Source organism: Hydra viridissima, unplaced genomic scaffold (assembly GCF_058129835.1).
Source record: "Hydra viridissima isolate aposymbiotic clone 2 unplaced genomic scaffold, HvirCarnegie_v1 scaffold_3, whole genome shotgun sequence".
Classification (NCBI taxonomy): Eukaryota; Metazoa; Cnidaria; class Hydrozoa; order Anthoathecata; family Hydridae; genus Hydra; species Hydra viridissima.
In genome coordinates this window covers 877,829-893,539 of record NW_028324302.1, presented here as the reverse complement: position 1 = coordinate 893,539, position 15,711 = coordinate 877,829, and the positions used below count along the sequence as shown (strand labels likewise).

Here is a 15,711-nt window from a genome sequence, read left to right as displayed (position 1 = left end):
ATGAAATAATTATTCAAACTTTATTTTATTTTTCTAACAATAAAATTAGTATCATACAAAAATAACAAAATTTATAAAAAAATCATACAAAAACAATAAAAAAATTTCATAGAAAAAGTATAACTCGAAAAAAATAATTACAAGTATCAGTGAAATACCTTTAAATTAATAAAATATATATTTCTTTTATGTTAACTTTTGCAGGACATTCAAATTTCTTAGTGTCTTGAATGATCATATATTCGGATTTGTACCTATGATCAAGCTTCTGTAATATAAAATAAAGACATTATTTACTTTTATATTATTTAATACTTAAAAAGAATTTTAAATAAAGTTGCAAATTTTTACAATTACAATTAAATTTGCTTTTTACTTTTTGATTTTCTTTTTCTTCAATATACTTTTGCTTAGCATTATATATATAATAAAACACTATAAAATACATATTACAACTTTAATGGGGTAGCTCTCAACAATCATTTAGTTGTCATTGTTACAATATTTTTATCCTGTGCTACCAAATTCTCTATGAGTTGAGAAAGCAGCAAACCTAATAGTATTGTACTTTCTCAACCAAATTACATATGTAGGTGTCAACTGTATATGAAATGGGAAGATCTAATTATTTCAAAATAAATGGAAAAACATTGTAGAGCAAAAAATATCTAAAAATCTTGCAAACTTGAAACTTTTGTAGGATCATTAACAGATAGAACACATCACTCAGCTTCTTCAACAGTATTATAAACACAAGTCGTTTTGCTATCAGAAAATTTAATTTACACACTTAGGTTTAGTGACTTTTTAGATTAACAAAAGTTAAAAATTCAGGAAAGTAATAAATTAACCAAAACACCTTGAAAACTTTAAACATCATCTGTCTAACTATTTGGTATGTCTATGTCATCACAATCTGAAATATCTTAACTAATGACATATTTGTAAAATTTGATTACAATATATAATTTATTGTTTTTCTTTTCATTTAAACTTTTCTTAATTTAAAATTTAACTCGTTTATTAATTAAAATATATTTTTTTTAAATTGGAAAAAATTGAATATTAACTTATATATTTTCTAGATTAATAAAAACTTAAAAGTATTGAAATATAAAAAATTTAACTTATAAATTAAAATATACCTTGTCATTCCCATTTCCATTTCAAAATTTCATTTTTTAACATCAAAACCTTTCATTTTTCTCTCAGCTTAGAAGCCTTTAAAATCTTTTAAATGAATGCGTGTTTTGAAATTGAAAAATTAAATATTTCGCATAACTTAAAAATAATTAAATACGCATAAAATTGTATTGCGATTTAGTGGACTTTGATCGTATTCTGAGTGATACTTTCTTGCGTTTACCACCTCCGCCTTGTTGTAAAACGTTTGATTTTAAAGCGGTGCCATGTTTAGTTTTTAAATGGATTAATAGCCCTTTAGTTGATCTTTGACTAACTTTTAAAATAGCCGAGCATAAGATGCACTTCGCATTTTTTTCTTTATCACTTTTTTTAAAAAATTCCATAAAGTTTTAATTTGTGACATGCTTAGTTAGTACTTTTGTTTTAAAATCTTTATCTAAATAATTTTTAAAGTCTTTTTAAAAATTTGTTTTTAAAAGTATATTTTTTATTATTATGCACGCACTTTTTCAATTTCACGTTTTCAACATACTCATCAACAAAAATTTCAACATAATCATTAACTAAACAAAAAAAAATTTGAACGAGTTCTACTAATGTTTTGCTATATAATTGTTTATTTTTGAATGATTTTTTTATATTAATATCTGGGAAAAATATTTTAGTAGCTGAATATATATATATATATATATATATATATATATATATATATATATATATATATATATATATATATATATATATATATATATATACATTTGAAATAAAAATAAAAATGTTGACAAACTTAGACAGCTTCTGAGATATTGCTATTACTTATTTAATAAATAACACATCGTTTCTCAGACAGTAAATAAATAATTGCAAGTAATCCTGACTCAATATCTTCGTATCTACATATAGTATAGAGGTTTCTCAGTATACACTTCATTGTGCATAGTATGGCTAGTAAATTTTTAAATGGGTTTGTTTCGCAAATACATTAAACACTTTTAATTTAATATCTTTTTATCTTTTTTGGTTTAAAAGAATTTTCTTTTTTTGTTTAAAAGCAAGTTTCAAAATCCCACAAATTCCGCAGATCCCCCAGTAGTTTTTGCAGGATCTTGCATGCGCTAAATTAATGCGGGATCTTGCGGGGTTTCCGGACCCCGCTATGCAAGATTGCAATCCCTACTTATGATACACTCTGGCAGATCAGCTGCAATACACAATAGTTTCGTAAACCTCTTTTACTTTTGGAGCTGACCTAATTTAAATTCGATTAAGTAAAAAACCACACTTCAAACTTGGTTTTTAGCTCTTAGTAAACAGTCTTTAATTAGCAAGAGAGCAGTTTCCTAGACCCAGTTTATTTTGGAGAAACAAGTTTTCCAGAACACATTCAACTATAAAGGCTAATAATTTTCAATTTTTGATTAGTGCCCATTTTCACAAATAAAACATTCATATTTTATCCCTCTGATAACTCTGCTATTCAGGTCTAAACTTATACTATAGGTATAGCAACTATAACAACTAAAATAACTTAGCTAAATTTTTACTTAAGTAAATTAAACAGCAATATATTTATATTTATCTTCATAACACGGCCGCATAGTGAAGTAAGCATCAGTCCCTGCAAGCTTATTTCTACATATCGAGCAAAGTATGGTAGAAAGGTCAGGGTTATCCACTGAATAACTTTTCCAGAAAAAAATTTTAATAAGGTTTGAGTTGTCATTTTTCTTTTAATTTAGATTTAAATAAGTTGTTTCAGCATTATTTATTGGTCTTAAATCCTTGCCTTTCCCAAAGCAGAAAATGCAAAACCTTTTAACAAAATCACCATGTTCTTTTGCATCTTTAGGAATTGTAAATGAATGCTTCAAATAAAAACTTCTGATATGGCTTAATAATATTGGCATGACATATCAGGAAAAAGTTTGTATAAACTTATTGTAAAAAGAATCAATCCTATTTTCTATAGGCTTTTGAAACATCACTGATCAATATATATTGCTTTATATACAACATATTGCAATATTATTGCGTTTTCAATTAAAATTGCTACAAATTGTTCAATAAATTGACGACTAAAAGTGCAATAAAATTTTACAAATTTAATGTGTTTTTAAATGTAATATATATGCACTTAAATAAAGATGCTTTTCTAATTACCCTTGACATTTTTTTGTTTTACATACGTTTAATGTGTGATTAAGCAGTAACAAGGTTGTTGTTAAAATATTACAATATTGTTGCAATATTATTGCAACAGTATAATATGGATTTATTGCAAGTTAATGTGGAATTACTTTTATGGTTTTTAACGACTTTGAATGATTTTAATGTACAAACTGGCGTTTTGAACATGCGCGGAACAAACCTGTCTGGTGGGAAAATTTCTTAAAATTTTATTTGCGCAATGAAACAAAACTTTTTTAATAGAAAGTACAATAGAAGACTTTTACATTCTACAGCTGAGTCTACGTCTTCTGAAGCAGACATCATTAAAAGTAGTTCGCAGTCCGACGATAGTAATACGGATGATAATGTTAAAAATGGTATATTTACCCAGAAAACAGAAGAAATTATAGTATCTGAGCCTTAGGAAGAATCATATGCTTCCATGTTTCAGTTTTTTAGTTGTAATCCATTTGAAAATTCTTTATTTGATCCACTTACCAGCACAACGTTTATGTTTTTAACCTTATTGTATTTAATGATTAGCAATTCATTTACAGAAATCGTATTTGATCGTTATTTGAAGACTTAACTGGTATGTAAAATGTAGCATACATTGTGCGTTGTACTTGTAAATGACTATTGCCAAGCTAATAAAATTACTAACCAACTTAGCCCTTAATTAAAATATTTTAAAACTCAGACATCTTCAAGTTTAGTGACTTTTATTCCAAAAATTTTCTGCAATAGGTAAGTTACTGTTCAAGTTTAGAGACTTAATAAAATTAAAACTAAATAAAAATATTTTGTACATTTATTTATTAAATGGCCTGAAGGAGAGGGTTATTTTAGAAAAGGTTTTTTTAAAAATGACTTGTTACTTTTTGGCGTTTTAAATTTTATTTTGATTACTTTTTTTAGATTATTGGCGTAATTTCAAAAAATTACAAAAACAAAATACATTTATTGTCTTGGGCAGACAAATATCACTGAAAACCTGAACCAGGGTGCATTCCATATTTTTTTTCACAGAATATATATAAACAACGCCAACATTTGTTTAATTTTTACTAATACACCAAAAAACAAAAAAATTTATGAGGTAATTAAAATTTTATGCACCAAAAATAAAATGACATCAATATAATGGTGAATTTGGATATCATTATTGTGAACATCCTGGTAAAACAATTGAAAAAAAACATGGTAGAATTTATTCACATTCAGATAGAAAATATAATCTTAAAACATGGGAAATGTATACCAAATATGCTAGATTAGCTGAAAAATCAAAAGTGTCTGTAAATGGAATTAAAGGCTTAAGTATATTTAGTGAAATGTCATTTATTAAATGCCAGATATAATACTTATTCATGCGTTACATCTGTTTTACAAAAATTGCTCAAAAAAACTTTTAATTTGTTTATTTTCTGTTATCAATAAACATGAAGCATTTTTTATTGGTAGTGGTGCAAAATTAAATGCTCTGGAAAATTTTCATAATATGCCAAAGCCACAAACTATCAAATCATTTATACATTGGAAAGGCCATGACTTTAGAAGCTTTATTTTATACTTAGCAGTTCCATATTTTCTGCCATATTTGAATCCTGACTACATGATGATGATCTATTCTCTAGTAATTGGCATGCGCTTGTCAAGCAGTGAAATATGTTTAGATCAGTTATTAGCCAGCTGTTATTAGCCAGCTGTTATTAGCCAGCTGTTATTAGCCAGCTGTTATTAGCCAGCTGTTATTAGCCAGCTGTTATTAGCCAGCTGTTATTAGCCAGCTGTTATTAGCCAGCTGTTATTAGCCAGCTGTTATTAGCCAGCTGTTATTAGCCAGCTGTTATTAGCCAGCTGTTATTAGCCAGCTGTTATTAGCCAGCTGTTATTAGCCAGCTGTTATTAGCCAGCTGTTATTAGCCAGCTATCAGTTATTAGCCAGCTATCAGTTATTAGCCAGCTATCAGTTATTAGCCAGCTATCAGTTATTAGCCAGCTATCAGTTATTAGCCAGCTATCAGTTATTAGCCAGCTATCAGTTATTAGCCAGCTGTTTAATTTTTATCAAAAATCATTGTCTGAGTTTCTTCCTTTATATATGAATACCATCAATGTGCATGTATTTAGGCATGTTAGCGATATTATTAAAATTCATGGAAGTGTGACAATTTACTCAATGTTTTGTTTTGAAGCTCGGCTTAGTAATTATAAAAAAATGATGAAAGGAACACATTGTCATACACAGCAGATAGTGCAAAAATTTCTTGACTATAAAAAAGCTTCTTTTTCTTTGCAAACAACTTATCATCCTAAAAAATCTAAAGTTTGTCAAGCATTAAATATTGGCATTAGTGAACAGGAGGAATTGCAATTGCTAAATCCTGGCAAATTGTTAAAACATGGTATTGTTTATCATTCAAAAACTTATGGCAAACATAACAGCTACACTTGTCAATTAGGACATAATAAGTTTGGTACCATATAGGATTTTTCTTTAGTTGACAGTGTTATATATGTTCAGTTACATGTATAAAATATGGAATGCAAGTTAGTATCTACTTTTGGTGGAATGATTGGAAATGTGAAAGTTAACATTGATGATGACTTATTTTTTATTGTTGAACAAACACAAAATAGTGTTGTTATTCCAGCTGACAATCTAGTTTGCAAATGCATATTAATTAAAAGCAAACTACTCACAAAAGAAGTAATAACTTTAACACCATTGAAAGAACTTTTTGAATCTGCTTAGGGTGGCTGAATGTAAATTTTGTGATAAATAAACATGTAAATAAACCATGCATGTGTGTTTTTCTATACAAGCGTTTTATACAAATTTACAATTTAAATTTATAAAAATTTACATTATATTTTATATAAAAATTTTACACAATATTTTATATAAAAATTTTACCTAATATTTTACATAAAATTTTACATAATACTTTGGTAATAATTTACAATATTGTTGTGTTGTGAAGCTATAGTGATTGTGTTGTTTTTAATTCTTTTTATAGGTTTATATTTTTAAATAATGGCTTATCCTCGTAGAAATAGAACCAAGATATTGGATTTTGTAGACGCTAAAAAGCTCTCTTCAACATTTGTTATTTTATGGTACAAGGACTGTCAGAAACATTAGCGTCATACACCTCCTAAATCACTTTCAAATACACTTTTTAACCTAAAATATAAGCCCCTTATTTTAGATAAGCCCACTTTTTAAAGATGTTAAAAAATTGAAGTCTAGGCTTCAATTATACTATTTATGGTAAATAAGTTTAATGTTTTTTTACTTAATAGAAAAATGTAGTGAATGTATTCATTGCAAATAAACAACAATTAGCTGTCATAATAAGTAAGGGGTCTATTACCCAATATTGTAAATTTGAAACGTCACTAAATAACTTTATGGACAAATTTGATGACGAAAATTCTAGCAGTGATTAAGTGAGTAAGTTTGCCCTCAATTATATTGAAGGCAATGCTGTAGGAAAAAAAAAACTTTATAATGAAGACCCATCTTCAGGTAACTTGTGACAATGTCAACTATGATATTATATTAAATTTATTTAAAGTTTACTATTCTGTGTATGTAAGAACAACTTTTAATTGTCCTTGTATTTTTCTATAGATTCAGACAATATGGCACCAGTCTTAAAACGTATAGGCCTAAATCTACCTAAATACTAATGGACTCCTAAATCAAAAGTGCTGAAAAAAAAACGCGTTAATGAAGACCATTCTTCAGGTTATTTTAATAATATTATTACAATTTCGTTGATGTAATTACTTGAATAAATTTTTTTTTTTCAAAAGTATATCAACCTGGGTCTCAAAAGAACTAGAATTTTATAGTTTTTTCAAAGTTCATAATCTTTTCTACTGAAGCATTATAATAAATAATATCGAAAACAAAATGTCATAAAAAAACACCTATTCAATTTTTAGTTAATTGTTTTTTATATCTATAATTTAAGCAATTTGTTTTTATTTAAAACCATTATTATTTCTGAAACCTCTATGAAATTCTGTTTCTTTTTAGACACTGGTTGATATACTTTAAAAGAAAATTCACTGATATATGGGAGCCAGTGTATAATCAAGGGTCATGGTGGCTGACCTTTTTCAAAAATAAAATAAAACCAATGACTTTTCAACTACTTTCAAACCAAAATTCATCTGTTTTTTATATTGGAAACTGGATATACCAAAAAGTCAATATCCTAGTGGCACATTTACATATATTAGGTAGCTTAATTTGACCGTGCATTAAAATATGTTTACTAAACCAGATTGTTTACTAAATCCGAACTCATCTGTATTATAATTTTTAGACCGTGTATACTGGTTTTAATGCCGATTTTAAATTAAATGACATTCAAAAACGAGACCCGTGTAGCTTCTCAAGAAAATTTATTGTATTGCGATTTGGAAAGTACTTTGCTTGCACGCGTATTTGTAAACCAAATGGACCAACTGCACGCATTCATATGGAAAAAAAAGAAGTGTAGAAAGTTAAAACTGCACTGGACAAATTTTTCAAGATTTACAACTCGCGTGTTGTTCGAGCGAGTATTAACCAATTTTACCTAGACAAGAAAAGTATTAAAAAATAGTTTGGTAAAGACTAAACAAATAAGTGACATTTTTATTGTGGTGCGGGGTTTATGAGCCATTTTAGCTGTTTTGTGTTTACAATATCTTTTGTGTTATTTTGTGCATGTTATGTTTCTGTGCTAAACAAATACGCAATCTACTTTATTCTAAATATTGTTGTCATTTTGATTTTTTACAGTTAGCATTTAATATGAATTTAAAGTGTACGTCAATGTTAAACTTTTAACGTTGTTGTTAAACGTGGTACTGCTGGACGCACTGCCCGTAGACGCTATTCGCTTAACGCGCTACTTCTGGACGCGTTGCCGCTGCTGATTGACGCGGTACGGCTGGATGTATTGTCTACATACTCCGGGAATGTACCTGCGCTCATTAATACTGCAATTTAAATATTGTTCAGATGATCCAATGTAGCTGCTCTGCACACCCTGTCTTACACTGCATATTATATTATGTTGCTGTAGAACTAGGGTATACAGCTGCCGCATTTGACACCTAAATTGTGTTGTGATTAGTTCAAAAAGCTAAGTGCATGTCAAATTAATTTTACTTTATTGCAATTTTATTGTCAATATTGCAATAATAATAACTTAAATTGATTGTCAATATTGCGATATATTGCAATATTATTGCCCAATAAATTGCCAATCCATTGCAAGCGATTGGAAATACTGGCCAATTGTAATTGCAATATTATTGCAATTTAAAAAAAAAATGCCGATTAACGATATTGCCTATAGAAATTCAACTATCAAAAGTCTATGGAATATGCAATTGAAAGTCTATAGAAGTTTTATAAATAAGATCAATTCTATTTTCGATAGGCTTTTGAAACATGGCCTATAGAAACTTAACTAGAGAAAGTCTATAGCAGTTTCTATAGAACGTATTTTTCGAAAGTGAATAGAAAATATTTTCTCTTATCATTTCAAATGGTCTATAGAGTCGATGGAATATATTCCATCGATTATATTCTATACTATGTTATATATTATATTGCATATATTGTGAAATATGAAGTTTAAAAAATCGCAATTTATAGCAATTTTATAGACTTTATGATACTCTACAAACAATCTATATATATCATATATAAGGAATATTTGCTATTCGGAGAAAAAATGAGAAAAAATGCATTTATAAACTTTTAAAACAAATGACTGCATATTAAGTAATCAAAAAAGACAAAAATACAATATGTATATTTATATAACGTCTTTAATGTTTTAACTCTTCTTAACTTTTGACGCAATATTTAATTTTATTTTGATTGCTGTTTGCGCATCCTTTGAAGACACTTTCAGTATCTGACAGGCATGAGCTAAAAATACAAAAGAGTGCAATTATTTATTGATTTATTTTGTTTAATATTTACCAACAACACCATCAACAAGGTCTTGACAAATTTTGGGATTTGCTACTTTGTTACACTGAGCATTACTTTGCTTTGCAGAAAAACTGACACTTCTTAGGTAGTTTGTGTTTCCCACCAATGACACCAAAAGATCATTTACAAACTTATTTCTACCATGTGATTTCTTACATTTCCTGAATTTTACATTGTCAATCTATATTTTGTGACCTGGCACTAATTGTTTCTAATTTACAGAGTAAAAGTACTATGAATATAAATTACTTAATTAAATATATAAATAAAAACAGATAAATTTTGCAGCATGAAGTTATCTTACTCTACTTAATTCGTCTATGTAGTTAGGTTCTTCCAGATTGAAATGGATTAACAAACAGGCGATTCATAAGATTTGATTTAGAAACAAGACTGTCATTGAAGGCATCACTAATTGTTATGCTAAATGAACCATTAAGCTTATCAGACATATCAGAAAAACTGAGAGTGTGAGGTTACTCTACTAGACCCATATGAATTGGGTGTCTTCCACTTCTGAAAAGATGAATGAAAACTGAGCTAAGTTGAAGTCCCATACATTTTCTAGTTCAACAGAATCATTTAAGGTGTTATACACCCATTATTTCTATTTTCTTACATTTTACGCATAAGAAATACCTTTGATGAATTACTAGCATAATAGATAAAAATGTAAAACGTATTGAAAAAATAATTGCTGACTCAGCAAAAAAAAAGGTGAATAAGTTAACTTATTCAAGAACATAAATATCTTCAGATTACATCAATATTAAAGATTGAAATTTTGCAAAATGTTAGTGTAGCTTGTGCCTGAACCAAAATTTTTTTGATAAAGTCTAAATGATCAAAAATGGCAGACTTAATTGCGTAAAAAAACTATTTTTATCGATAAAACACTCACTTGATATGATATTTGTGAGTTAAGATTAATTTTTTTAAAAGTTTTTTTTAGATTCAGGCACTCAAAACATTAATAACGAACCTATCCTGAAAATTTGACGCTAAAATAATGTTTTTTTATTGAGATATCATTGTTTTCCTAATACATAAACAAAAATTGAGAAAAATCAATTTTAAAATTGGACCGTTTATTTTAAAAGTAGTGTAAGTCCATTTTTAAAAAGAAGTTAGAAATCTCATAATTTACATTTAACTTAGTGTGCACTTTTTAGAATTTAAATATATCAATATGCTTTTATCAATTTAAAATTCGTTAATAAATTAAATTGCATAACAATTGATTATGAAAATGGTGTGAGTCCATTTTCTTTAGAATTACTCATTAAGCACTTATAAAAAGTTTATCAGTCAAATTACGCAAAAGCGTAATTTGACGGATAGAATAGAATGAAAAAACTGTTAGCCACAGAAGTGCTTAATATTACATGTTTTAACATTTTCAATTTAATTTACTAAAGAATTTGCAATTACGCAAATTCTGTCCTAAAAATTTGGGTAATTGCAAATCAGCAAAAAGTTTGTCTAAAACGCATTGTTATCAGTATTAGTTTGACAGTATCGAAGTGTAGTTCCGATGTTTAAATTTAATATATTTTTTACAATTATTTTCTTTTATTCTATAAAAAATGGATATTTTCATATTAACATCAGATAGTGATACTGGTAGGAAGTAATAATAAATCATTATTTTACTATAGTTTAAGTTATTTTATTCTATTTTAAATATAAAGTCACACAGAAATAAAGCCCATGAATATAAACAAAAGGAGAGTATTACAATCGGAGGGTGAGGATAATTCCACTAATAAAAACACATGCTTAAAGAAAATTACAAAAAGAAGAAGAATTATAGAGCTAGAATGTACATCAGATGAGGATGATGTTTCATATAGTTAAAACTTCAATTCTGCAAAAGAAAGTAAAGGACAATATGCCCAAAGAATTAGTAAAATTAAGCGAAATTCCGGACAAGAAATTATGCGGGAACTATGAGAACTTATGTGTATAAATTTTATTTGAGCACTCTTAGAGAAAACATACTTGTATTTAAGAAATTTTTTATAAATACTTTTAATATAACTATGGGACGGATTGAACGCATCTTAAAAGCAAAAGATAATTAAAATGACATGCATGGAAGAATGGATAGTTCTTGCAGAAGAACCAGTGAACTCGCGATAAAATTTGTTAGAGAACACATAAAAAGTTTTCCGGCTTTTGAGAGTCATTACACTCGGTCCCAAAATCCAGAACAAAGGAATTTGAATCATTAATTGAACATAAACAAAATGTTTAATTTATACTTAGAAAAATGTGCAGAAATTAATGAAATCGCAATTAATGAATGGGCATACAGGAAAATATTTAAAAAAGATTTAAAGTTATATTTCCATTAGCCTGGCAAAGACACGTGTGAGAGATGTGATTTCTTTGACATGAAAATTCAGACAATAAACAGTGATGAAGAAAAAGCGACTCTTGTACAAAGGCATGATGTTTTTATTAAAAAATGCCAAATTAGCCAAAAAAGCTTTACAAGAAGATAAAGTTCTAGCAACAGAAAACCCAGAAAGGTATTTTGCTTTTTCTTTCGATTTACAAAAAGCCTTACCATATCCAAAATTATCCGTTTCGATTGCATATTATAAGTGGAATATGTATGTTTTAAACAAGGCATTCCATAACTTTCACGACGGTAAAGTTTTTATGTATGTGTGGGACGAAATTACTGCTTCTAGGGGATCACAGGAAATTGCATCATGTTGCCTGAGACATTTAAAAAATGTAACAACCCAAAATCATGTTATTGCTTACAGTGATATGTGCACCGCGCAAAATCGGAATATTCAAATGACATTGATGTGGTTAAGAGTTGTCCAGTCCTCGGAAAATAACATTGAAATCATCGACCATAATTTTTTGCTTTGTGGGCATTCTTATTTACCAAGCAATGTAGATTTTGGTGTTATAAAAATGGCATTACAAAAAAAGAATTTCTAGTACACTCCTGAGGATTATTATGAGATTATAAAACGATGTCGACGAAATAATAAGTTTACTTTGTACAAAATGAAACGTGAGAACTTTGTTTCAACAAAATATCTAGAAAATGCAATCAAAAAGGAAAAAAATACTGAAGGAGAAAAGGTAAGCTGGCTGAAAATATGTTGGCTGAGGTTTTGCAAAAGTACACCATAAACTAATTTATATAAAACATCGATGGAGGTTGCAGAATTTAAGACTTTAGACTTATCACCAACCGTTCGGGGGAGACCACCAAAATTTGAAAGAATCGTGCTAAAGTCTATATTTATAAACGCCAAACCCATTACACACAAAAAATATATGGATATGATGCAGTTATTGCCTCCTGTGCATAATAAGTAATATTAAGCTCGTTTAACGTTGAGAATAAAAAGAAACTATTTTATTTCTTGTTATTATTATCTTTTTATAAAGAAAATCAGAACAAAGCAATGTATTTCAAGTGAAAACTAACTTTTGCTTATTAAAGTTTATTGATTTTTACAATTAGATAATTATGAAAGTGGTGTAAGTCAATTTACGTCTCTGAAAGAATATGTTATTTTAGCTAAATTCACATGCAAATCATTTATGTAATCAAATTACACATCTCTAAATTCATAGAGAAATTGCCGAACTTAGTACATTTTATGCACATTTTGTAAATGACTAAAACGCTAACCTTTAGATATCTAGAAAGCAGAGAAAATGGACTTAAAATCACTTTTGAAATACGGAAGCGGTTCGCAAACAAATTTTTGACTTGCTTTTGTGATATAAATAAATTACATCTGCAATTTTTTTTTTGTTGAATAATGCTTAATGAACGTTTTAGGCTTGAATAAAGTTGTGAGTAAAAGATAGTTTCGTTTAAAGTTTTACGATAGAAGCCAAATGAACAGAAGATTTAATTTATTGTTCACGGGCGTTTGCGTGCAAGTGATGTTATTTGCACTTCTGAAGTGTCTAAAGCTACATTTTACAAAGTGAAAAAAACGTGACAGTTCTGAGATAGCCCAAATGCCCTCTACAATGAACAAAAATGCTAATAAAATGTTCATAGAAAAGCTAAACAAATGTTAAGAAAAGTATTCATCTGTATCCATAAGAAAGACAGAAAAACTTCAATGTTGATCAGAGGACAGCCAAAAAACTCTAAAAACACTTGGAAAAATCAGTGTGGCCAGACCTACATGCCAACTTTTGACAGAATCAGGCAAAAGTTTTTGAGATTGGAGAAAATCAAATAAGCTTCCGAATCAGCTAAAAAGCCATGCTTCTTCAGCAAATAAAGTTTTTCTCAGATAAAAAATAATTTAGTGTTGACTGTTTGCTAATAGTAGAAACGACAGATCAATTTTTCAGAAGAGTAACAAAACACCACTAGTGTGTCACGCATAGCACCCTCGCTCCATCATGATCCTAGGAATTATCAAATATCTACCAATCTGCTATGGCTGAAGAAGGCATTCCCAGAAAGCAATTGCATCTTTTAACTGGAAAATGTTCCTTGTCATAGGTCCAGAAAACCCAAGAAAATTTTTGGACTATATGATTAATTTCTGTACCAAATGTGTTTACTGCCATTTCCAAGTTTTGGTTTAATATTAGGATAAATAAAATATTACTGCGCCATTTCCATGTGTAGACTTAACTTTTACTATATCAGATAACTATGCACTATTTGGTTAAATCTAAAGTGTTAGGACTTTATAAAGCTAAAATGTTCTACTCTTAAAAGTTTTAATAATAATTTATAATCTTTCACGTTACGTTATGGATTATTAAATACGGCATACAAGATGTTATAAAAAAAACACGTTTTCACAATGATGTTAATCAGTTTTCACTATGATGTTAATCAGATGCTACATTCTAAAATTATGTTTTCACAATGTACGTTTTCACAATGATGTTAATCAGATGCTACATTCTAAAAGTATGTTTGTCAACGGATTACTGTAAGTAATCCGTTGACAAACATACTTTTAGAATGTAGCATCCTAAATTAATTACACCAATATAATTAACTACTTTTGCTTGGTAAAAATACATCTTTATATTTGCAAAGGTTCGAGTAACTTTTATGGCAGCAGTGAGTTTTTTATGAAATTTACAAAATGGTAATGGCGGATCAGTTTTTTTTTTCAAGTTTGATTTCAAAATTGGTCTGTACCAGACTTAAAAAAATGACTTGAAACTTCAAAAAATTCCGCTCAAGTCGGACGTAAGATTTGTTTGACTTGAAGTTTCAAGTTCGCTTCTTGCATTCGGAAAGTATTTTTGGTTTCTAAAGTTTGGTTTGAAGTCACACTTGAAAACTTGAATGACTTACGTTACATTTCGCTTTATGCATTAACTCAAGTCACACTTCGGTTCTGAAAAATGACTTAAAGTTTGAAGTTCGTTTCTCGCATTCCACCCTTAGTAATTCAACTTTAAAATAGCTTAAAAACTTGCAGGCAGACTTTTTTGCTTTCTGAAAATAATAATTAAATTAGCCCTTCAACTACCGCTAATTAAATTATGCCAACCAATTCCGGCGCTTGAAAACAAAAATAATACCATGCCGGAATATTCCAGCAGCTTTACATAGACTTTCTTATGATATTGGATTTAAATTGCTTACGTTTTCAAAAATGTCGTTCAGTACAAAAGTTTGCTCTTTGCAAGAGGTAATAAATTACTTTAGTGGTTTGGATTGTGACGATGATGACGAAGATAGTGGAGAAGATATTAGTGATGGTTCTCACGATGAGATTGAATCAAATATTAGCAGTTTTAATGAAGATTGTACTAATGTTGAAGACATTGAAATAAATATTAACAATTTAGATGAAGATCGTGCTATTGTAGATGTAGACAACGAGAATATCAAAGAAATGGAAGTTGAAAGTCCTTTAGATTATCATATAGTAAATGAAAATCAAGTCAGCAACCTTTGGACTTGTCCCAACTTTTTAAACAGTACATGGAAGCCTGCAAATGGTGAATTACCAACACTACATCAGTTACTAGGTCAATCTGGTTTTAATGTTGAGATTTCTGACTCTAGAGCAATAACATATAACCATTTATTTGTTACTGATGATTTATTACATCATTTTTTTGTTCAAACTAATCTTTTTGCTCAACAATTTATTGAAACGCGCAGAAATATACCAAAACATTCCTATGTTCGTTTTTGGAACCCAACAACTCTTTCTGAAATGAAAAAGTTTCTAGGTTTGATCTTGACTATGGGTTTAGTTCATAAACCTGCTACACATTTTTATTGGTCAACTGATAAAATATTTCTAACACCTGTGTTTAATGCAGTTATGTCTCGTAATCGTTTTAATTCACTATTAAAGTTTTTTCATATAAATGATAACCAAAATATACCTAACCGTAATGAT

The 15,711-nt window shown here is 28.5% G+C and overlaps 3 pseudogenes; 2 read left to right on the top strand and 1 right to left on the bottom strand.

Annotated features, from left to right (window-relative positions):
- Positions 1-4,457: 4,457 nt before the first annotated feature.
- Positions 4,458-6,073, top strand: LOC149890519 (uncharacterized; annotated as a pseudogene).
- Positions 6,074-6,355: 282 nt separating this feature from the next.
- Positions 6,356-7,110, top strand: LOC149890518 (uncharacterized; annotated as a pseudogene).
- Positions 7,111-9,167: 2,057 nt separating this feature from the next.
- On the bottom strand, positions 9,168-9,780 carry LOC149890517 (uncharacterized; annotated as a pseudogene).
- Positions 9,781-15,711: the final 5,931 nt, after the last annotated feature.